Below are 10,116 nucleotides of genomic sequence, written 5' to 3'. Positions count from 1 at the left end.
CTTGATTGTTTTCCAACCTTGCTTATAAATAATTATGTTCCAAAACTAAATTTCAGTTTTGGTTCCTTGTAGTTGTCTCCTCACTAATGCAGTGTAGACACCGTCATTGGCGATAAGCTCATCATGAGTGCCACTTTCAACTATCTGACCATCAGAAACAACTGCCACAATGTCTGCACTTTTAACAGTTGAGAGCCTATGAGCTATTACAAAACAGTCCTTCCCTTCATCAAAGAATCCATAGCATCCTATAAGGTACACAGAACATGAGAAATTGTGAATTTATTGCATAAACTCACAAATCACAAAGACTAAACCTTGTTGTTAGCAGACCAATATAAAGAATTTTGAAGATAATTTGTGATGCTCGCCTGTACTAGGTATTCGCTTTCAGAATCCAAAGCACTTGTGGCTCCATCTAAGAGGAGAATTCTTGGGTTCATCAGCAGGGCTCTTGCAATTGCTACTCTCTGTTTCTGACCTCCAGAAAGCCTTACTCCACATTCTCCAACAATTGTTTGGTATTTGTCTGGAAACTTTGATATGAATTCATGTGCATTGGCCATTTTCTGCAATTCTCACCATTAAGATGGTCAGTACTGAAGGTTTTATACTTCTTAATTAGAAGGTAGGATACTGGGTAAGAAACGATGTTAAATCTTACTGCTACATTTTCCAAATCAATACTGTTGACTTTGCCATCAAATCCATAGGCTATGTTCTCCTCAATGGAGCAGTTGAATAGAACAGGCTCCTGGCTCACAATACTGATCTACACAATATAAAAGCAAAGTCTATTATATGATAATCTTCCAGAGGTTAAAAGTGAATAATGCATAATAGTGATGATTTGAAAGAATATTGTACTCCACATCTTATGCCTGGAGAAAATGATCTAGCATTGAAATTGAATACATTTTATGGGGTGTGTTTTTGAATATGTAGAAGCAACAATAGGATTAGTCAACACTACCTTTCTGTATAATCGAGCAAAATAATTACCTTTCTGTGTAGATGTTTATGTGATCTCTAGACGAGAGGAACCCCATTAAGAAGAATCTTTCCCTTGATTGGGTAATAAAACCTTTCAATCAAGTTTGCTATTGTTGTCTGCAGGAAACAATGAATTAAATGCATGAGCTGTAATAAGTACACCTAGTCCTGTTTCAGTTCAGAATGTCATTAAGAGGTTCTGATAAACATGGTAACAATATGAACCTAAGAATGTATGAACATAAAAAAGTTATAGAACTATTACTTTTCCGCCACCACTAGGACCAACAAGAGCAACCTTTGAGCCAGGCTGCAGTTTTAAAGTTACTCCCTGTTATTCACAGAACATAATAAATCATTTATCAGCACAAAATCAGTTTTCTATAAAGAAATGTATGTAGCGACACATAAGAAGTAATTAAAGCAAAAAAGATTACCTTTAGTATCATATGGTTAGGGCGGGATGGATAGGCAAACCAGACATCGTCCAACTCCAGTTCGCTGTCCTGATCGCTACAATCACAGTTCACAGATAGGTCCTGATCGCTACAATCACAGTTCACAGATAGTTCATATCATCAACATGTACTTTCAGGAAAATGATTATTCCCCTCTTTTCAGGCAAACTATGCATGTATCCTTTGCAATTCCTTGTTTAATCAATGAAATGTAATAATCTAATCTAACAGTGTTGGGGAATTAATTTACGTTACTTTTAACGTAAAATATGGAAATTGATGAGAAAATACTGCTAAAAATAAAATAATGGTAGAAATTATATTCCTGAGTAGAATGGAGAAATGAAATTGACTGTTTTTGGGTAAACACTATTTCATTTTGGGACCTGTGGCCCCTTCAAGGATGAGACATGCAATGACCATACAAATGGGGAATGTAAGCAAAGATTCATATTAGATATCTGTAAATGATTGTCAAATTTACAATCTATATGATTTTATAGATAAACACGTACACATCAGTGAATTTGCAAGAAAATCATACAAAACTCTTATCATGATTGCCACATATTGATTTTATAGGTAAGACTCTTATATTGTATCCTACACCATAACTCTGCACCACTAATGATGCTTCATGCCTTACACCACTCCAAAGATGCACAAATTCTCTCAAATTAGAATATGTATTACTGGAAAATTAGAGCAAGATCTAAGCAAGAAACAAATCCCAGGGGACACTTATTTCCAGACATAGGCATGGGTGATACACGGTCCAAAAGCTGGAATACCCGTTGCTAGCCCCTACTGCTTTCACTACAACGGTGTATCGCCCCGACAGTCCATATACAGCGGATCCAACTGTAGATAGACGATAGTTGAAGCAGTCAAGAAAATTTAAGAACCTTTACAACCAGATAAAAGGGTCTTACCCCGGTGCACAAGGCTTCTGCTTTTGAAGGAAATCTTTACAACTAGACAATTAATACTTAAATCTACAACAACTTGATGATACACCCATCTTCATATAAGAATAATGATGCCTCCATTTGCATGAAATTTTTTTTGCAAATGTCATGGAATTTACCTGTAAAACTATAAAGAATGAATGATGTAAGAGCACCCGTGGTTAAGGAGCCTGCGATTGTCATATTAGCTCCAAAAATCACTCCTATGATAACTGACAGTGATGATGCTGCATTTAGTCCTCCAATAAACAGTCCACTGACTTTCTGTGGCAGCAAAGAAATTAAGCTTCAAAGAGAGAGAGAGAGAGAGAGAGAGAGAGAGAGCACAAGGGAAATCACCGCTTGTTGAAGTCTGAGCTTGAAAGTCTCATCAACCTTCTCAGAGTAGCATGTTATCTCATATCCTTCTTGTGCAAAAGATCTCACTGTGCGTATGGCACCAAAAGATTCCTAAACAACAATAGAACATCGCATATCATCTCTTCTTTTGATAACTCCCACATAGGTATCATCATGTCATCAAAATATCTTATTGATTGAGGCTTTTGATCAACAGCATAATCTTTCTATGTTTCATAAGTGAAATAACAAAATTTTATTGCATAGATATACCTCAGCAATTGAAGAAGCTTCTGGAGCTGCAGCTTGAGTCTTACTGGAGAGTTCAGTAAGGCCAAATTTGCGTACAGCAACAGAAAGGGCCGGCACAACAGCCAGAACAAACACTAACAATTAATGATTGGTAAGGATAAGTCTCCTGGACTCTTGATGAAATAAATCAAGTTCAAGTACTACTGTTTCAATGATCAAGTGTTTACATGTTAGTTTCCATGATGTTGCAAACATGAAGCTAAGACCAATGAAAGCAGTTGCTAGACTTCTTAGGGCCTCAAAAAGACTGGTAGTTGCAGCACTTTTTATGATCTGAGTATCCTCAGATAGTCTACTAAGGAGCTCTCCAGTTCGAGTGATATCAAAGAAGGCTATTTCCTGCAAAACTCATTAACCATAGTATCAGGAACTTATATGCTGCAAAGTATAACAAATAAAGAAAGGAAAAAAAAACCATCCTTCAGCAGCCAAATGGAATATAAATACAAGAAAACATAATAAAAAATTGTTGAGACTAACATTTTACCTGGTGAACAAGGTGACTAAATAGGTTCTTTCTTAACTGGGCAACGACCCTTTCACTAGCAGAAGAAAAAAACCATGTTTGTAGTGCTGCAGAAATTGCTCTGATAAGAAGTCTGGGATGGTTAGTGATCTATTTGTAAACCCACAAAAATCTTTATTTTTTAAATTGCTTATTACAAACACCCGGTTGGTCTTGAACCCACGATCTCACCCTCTTCCTAACTCTTACAAAGGGAGGAAATGTCATTTGAACTAGAAATTATGCACAATCCCATAAAAATCTGTATGCAGTTCATTTGGATTGGATAGAACTATATTTGGATAACTAAAATCCAGTGAATCAACAGAGCAAACTTCTGTGACTCTAATGCCAATTTATTGATTATATATTGGAACTTTCCAACTTTAAATGCGTAGTATCTGCAGATCATGATACACCCATAGGAATTCTATTCTGATCACATTCTTCCTATTAAACAGGATGAAGAAATGAAGCAAGCAGTATATCTGTTTAGGAAGGAGCCAGATGAAGTAAGCATTTTATGGATAGAATAACAAGGGTCAAAAGGCAAGCAGTGGTCATACCCGACAATGATAATCAAAAAGATTTCAACTATGGTGTTTTTGACTGCATCATAAGCTTCAGCTTTCTGTTCAGGTGTTTTGATATCTCCTGATACAATGTCAATTATTTTCCCACCAAATTTTGGCTGCAGCAGGACCAATGCAATGTGTAAATCAACTACTAGATGTCTTAACACCAGCTTGAACAATCCAAGATAAAGATAGGGCACCAATACAAAGATTACATACAATCAGTAAACTTGTAGTGGATGCAATTAACAGAGCAAATGTTGAAATTATTAGCCTCCCTGCATCAGGCTTTGCCCGTAATATGATGAGACTTTTTAACTATTTAACACTCTCAAAGACGGGCTCTATTTCCACTAATAATAACCAAAATATATGTACTTCCAAGAGAATTATCCCTACAAAATCCCACATTTGCAGCCTGAAATTTTCAAGGTTTAAGTCATTAACTTAATTTGAATCAGTGATATAGACATTATATAATGATTTCAAGATCTATCAGAAGCTGCAATTACCGGTATTGCATCCCCATGCTCAAGGTCTGTCAATTGACGATCTGTCGAGGCAGCATTCCTCTTTCTCCCTCGCTATTTAAGATTAAAAAAAAATAGTATTAATTCAGGCTCAGAAATATTGATAAGTGTCACCTAGACTAGGATGAATTTGAATCCAGACAACTTACAAAAACTTAGTAGAATCATTTCACTAGAAAGAAGAAAGGTGGACCCAAATGGGTGACCGAAATGAAATTTCTGTTTGCCATAAACAAGGCCGGCTCAACAATTTTGGGGCTTTAGGCGAAAATTTTAAGTGTGGCCTTTTTATATTTAAATATTAATCAAATAATATATATATATATATATATATTAATTTTTTATTTATTTAAAATCTATTTTTCTTTCTTTTTGAGATGCAAAATTACTAATTAAGTTTTTGTATTTAAGTTCCTCTTACATTTCTTTTTCAATTGATAATATAACTAATCCACTTAATCTTTCTTGTAACATAGTAGAACAATAGAACTTGATTATTACAATTTTTCTAAAGCAATAACCACTATAAAGTCTAAACCTGCACAAATAAAAATTCATTTAATACATGGTTCAATAAATTAGTGTTACTATAATACAAATAAGTTGATATGATACACATCAAATTATTAATTGATATAATAATTTATAATAATAGATAAAGTGAGAAACCATGTCCATATAAAAAAAAAAGTGAGAAACCGTGTTAAGCAATAACAGTGGGCTGCACTGCACAGTTGCGATGTGATTAGTTAAAAGTTAAATAATTAAATTTAAAAGTTAATTGTGATTAGTAACATGTCTATTTGTAAGGCATATTTATTTAAATTTGTTTTATTTCTATTTCTAGCATTACTTAATTCTTTGAGCCTTCTTAATAATGAAAAAAAAGTAAACTAAAATGTATTAATATCTCTAAAAAATATTTATATATAAAAATTAAAATAAATAAAAAAATTTGCTTCCAAATTTGGGGCCTTCTCTAGTAAGGGGCCCTAGGCAATGGCCTAATTGGCCTAAGCCTAGGGCCGGCCCTGGCCATAAATAAACACACGGTAAGCATCAAGCAAGAAACTCAAGAGTGTGTCTTCTGTTGGAACTTGGAGCAATATGTAAAGGTAAAAACATATCTATTCTTTCATGCTCTTATTTGATACAGACTGAAAGGCAAATTGAACGAAATTCAAGAAATACAAACACTTTCAACACTTTACACTTGTAAGCACTGAAGAATCCAAGAGTGTGTGTTGCAGACGAAATAAAAACATTAGCACCATTTACTATTAAATCATCCTCTAAAATCAGAAAGCCTATACAGCAGCAAATTTGCAATGCAATTAACATGCGTGCATTCCCTAACAAAGTTAAATCTAAAAGCCATCAAACAAAAATACATTCTGCATGTAATCAGAAATTGGTACTAACAAACGGTATAAAGTTAACACTGAAGCAAAAAGAAAAACAAAATGTACAACCCACCAAACAAAACTTAGAATAACAACATATATACGAAAATGTGACAAGGGCTACAAAGAAAATCAAAATAAAATGAAACCCAATAGCTGAAATACAAAATAAATGAGATGAAGAGGCAGTAAAGGGTCAGAAGATGGCTTACTCCTCTCTCTAACAGGGGACCTCTCTCTAACAGGGGACCTCTCTCATCACTTTCCATACTGTACACTTTCTGAGAGTGGGGTCAGTCTAACAGGTAACAGTCTCAGGTTCCAAGATAACTGTGGAAGTGAAACGGCTAAAGGACAGGATCGTGGATGAAACTTCCCAAGTATGAGTATTACATAAAGGGTCCGCTTGGATAGAACTTATTTTACTGAAATTAAAAATTAAAAACTGAAAATACTGTAGCAAAATAATTTTTAAACGTGTGAATAGTACTGTGGAACCTATTTTTAATGAAAAAGTTGCTGAAAAGTGAAATTTATGGGACTCGTAAACAGTGCATTTGTGCACTGTTCATTGCTGAAAAGTCAATACATGCAGCTGGGTTAAAAAAAAAAAAAAAAAAGCAAAAACGCGGACGTGGACGCACAAACGCGGATCCAAACGCCCTCAAAGACAGCATTGTTTTGAGGTTGGATTATGAGTTGTCTTTTACAATTTTTTTTTAACTCATACAAATGATTATTATACGCGGGTGTGTACAGAGTGTGCGCGTCACGTCATTTCAGATTTCTAAATTATGACTAAAGTCGTGTTTTCAAAACATAATTTATAAGGTTGTATATGTTGAAATGTGTCTGCAACAAAGGTTAATATATTTTTAAGCAGATACATTATACATTATACATATGTACAATATGACATGTCTCTAGCGAGACAAAGATATCATACGAGAATAAGTTGGCATTTACAAAAGATGTTGGCATTTTGGCTTGTTGGTCAACGCTAAATGGGCGTTATTGGGCAGTCCGATAATTCTAACAAACCTAATCCTAGAGTTTAGTATTGACTATTTAAATATTGGGTTTGGTTAAAGGGTATTTGCTAAAGGACTGTTTTAGAAAATTTTTAATACCACTTATATGAGAAATATAAAAAGATGAAAAAAAGTTAGTTATTTTTTTTGGACAAAGTTTAGCTAAAAAATTGGTCATAGCCTAAGGCTACAACCTTATTTAATATCTTTTTATTAGATGTGAATTTTGACAAATCCATCATTAAATTACATCTTCATCTTATATCTTCTATACTTGCAAAATTTCTAGAAAATTAAAGATCAATAGCTATTTCATCAATAAATTGTTTAAATTGCAAGTTTTTGTAGTTTAAAATAATGCATAAAATATAAACTTATAGATCATATAGTAAAAAATATCCAATTGATACAAAATTTGACATATGTGTTAAGAACGTAAGGAACATACAATTTAACGTTAGATTTTCAAAATATGTAATTAGGTAAGGTTGTAACTTTAGGCTACAACTAATTTTGTAGCTAAAGTTTGTACTTTTTTTTTCCATTAAAAATTTATAAAAATATTTTCAAAATTAGTGTCCTTATGGCATCCGTTAATTTTCCCTATAACTAAATTGATACTTTTTAGTGTTACTAATGAAAACATCTGTCATTCAAATCCACTTCCCCACTGTGGGTGTACTGCCTCGCACTTGCAGGTTGCATGACTCACCCTCTCTTTTATTGTGAATTGCTACCTAGTTTAGGTCCAGAAATCAAATTGGGCCTCTTGCATGGGTCTACATATTAAAATCTAAGTCCAAAGTTAAGGTATGAGGTATGAGAATGAGAAGGTGTCATATACCTAATCCCACCCAGCCTGTGGACTGGCCTTTACTAATGTTGATAAATTATATTTTAGCGAGGAGATTATTAACAAAGCCCAAGATTCTTAACCATGAAATCAAATCAATTAAAAAACACAAGACAAATATCTCACATCTTGACATAAAGGGAAACAAATTCAAACCAAATATCAATCAAATATATCAAGTCAAATATCCAATTAAAGCCAAATCAAATATTACAGAATAAAATTATGCATTTAAAAGGAAAAATCTTATTCTAAACATGTTAAATATAGGGTTTAACTTACTTCTAGTACTTTTTTAACTGGAACCTCCTTTTATTTTAATGAGAAACTGCTACATCATCTATTAATTAAATAAGAGGTGGAGATTAAAACCCACTACCACTTGCCATTGTATATTTAAAATAAAAGGACATGTCTAGTTAAAAAAGTATTGAAGGTAACCCAAACCCTTAAACATATCATTCAAAGTCAAGGAGAAAAGTTTTTGGCTTATCTCTAGTACTTTTTTTAACTGGAATCTCATTTTTATTTTAATGAGAGATTGTCACGTCACCCACTAACTAAATAAAAGGTGGAGATTAAAACCCACTATCACTTGCCATTGTATATTTAAAACAAAAAGACATGTTCAATTAAAAAGTACTGAAGGTAAGCTAAACACAGGAGAAAATCATTGAAAAGCAATTAATTAATATATTCTAACCTAATCAGAGTCAAACATAATAAATAAACATGGAAAGTATTACAACAAATCAATCATGTAATTAAAACAAAGATTCTGCATTTTCTATGTCAAAATGCGTATGCATGGAGAAGGATGTGTACGCATCTTTATGCGCATGCGTACACATCTTCACGCGCATGCGTACGAACCTTCAAGCATGAGCGCGCATATTCACTCAGAAACACAAATCCAGAATAAAATCCCATTTTCAAACAGATTCACATTTTCATATATATCAATTCAATTCTTCATTCAAAACATGGTGAGACACAACAAATCAAAAATTAAACAAATCAAATCATATTTCTAAGCATGCATAAATCTCAAATTAAACCAAGAACAGCAAAACATACATCAAAGCATGTTCATCAAATTAATTATTCATCAACCTATTCATTTTAATCTTTATTCTAAACACAACATGTCATAACCAACTAAATCAAATCCTAATTTACACATGCATAAGAACTCAAATCTACAGAAGAACAACAAACATAAGCATGTTAATGTTCACATATATATTAACCTATTCATACTTAAGATAGAATTAAACACAAAGGATTATGACTAAACAAATAAAAAATAAACCCTAAACATGTTAAATCTACTCAGTAAAAACAAAAGCAAAAATAAATCCAAAATCAAGGAAAAACCATGGAGAAAGACTCAACTTGATTATGAATAGCAAGTTTGAAGCATTTAACTAGCCCCTAAGTGCTTACACAACAAGAACGGATGATAATCAAGGGAATCAAAGATATCAATATTTCTTAGGTAATCACAATTAAAAATAAATTAGAACTCTTGAAATTGTTTGAAAAGATTAGAAACTAGTCTTTGCCCTAATGATTAATAAAAAAAGTTTTTGAAGAACTAAAAATGTGCATAGTGCTGTGAGTGCAAAAGATTAGAATGTAAAGGTGTTATTGGATGAGTTTTGATGAAAAAAAGTCTCTCTCTAGCTAGGGTTTGGAGTTGGAGGCATAGGGTTGCATTTAAATGAGTAAATTAAGGTTTTTAGTGCTTTTGGGGGAGTTTTGGACGTTCCTAAGGGTCTAGGGGCCGAGCCCCATCAAAGAATGAACCTTTGAGCCCTTAAAACTAAGTTTTTGAGGTTTTGGAACTGAGCATGCATGCACATACTCGAGCATCCATGGGCATACTTCCAAACATGCGTGCAGAGAACCTTAAATTTCACTGCACTACTGGTCTAATGTTAAATGACCATAACTCACTCAATTTAAATGCAAATTACGCAAAAGTTATGTTCAAAGGATGTCTACTATCCAATGAACAAATCCCACTCAAAAATTATTTGTAGTTCAAAAGTTATGATCAAGATAGTGAGAAAATGACAATTTTCAACATCATTTTCAAAGCGATTTGAAACACTTGAGTTGTGATTACTTCCAAACACTTTTGAGT

At 33.3% G+C, this 10,116-nt stretch overlaps 1 pseudogene; it reads right to left on the bottom strand.

Moving 5' to 3' along the window:
- Nucleotides 1-8,897, bottom strand: LOC142632763 (ABC transporter B family member 25-like; annotated as a pseudogene).
- Between the last annotated feature and the right edge of the window lie 1,219 nt (nucleotides 8,898-10,116).

This window comes from Castanea sativa, chromosome 4 (genome assembly GCF_040712315.1).
Source record: "Castanea sativa cultivar Marrone di Chiusa Pesio chromosome 4, ASM4071231v1".
Lineage (NCBI taxonomy): Eukaryota > Viridiplantae > Streptophyta > Magnoliopsida > Fagales > Fagaceae > Castanea > Castanea sativa.
Note: the sequence above shows the minus strand (reverse complement) of the source record. Positions and strands in the feature narration are given on the sequence as shown.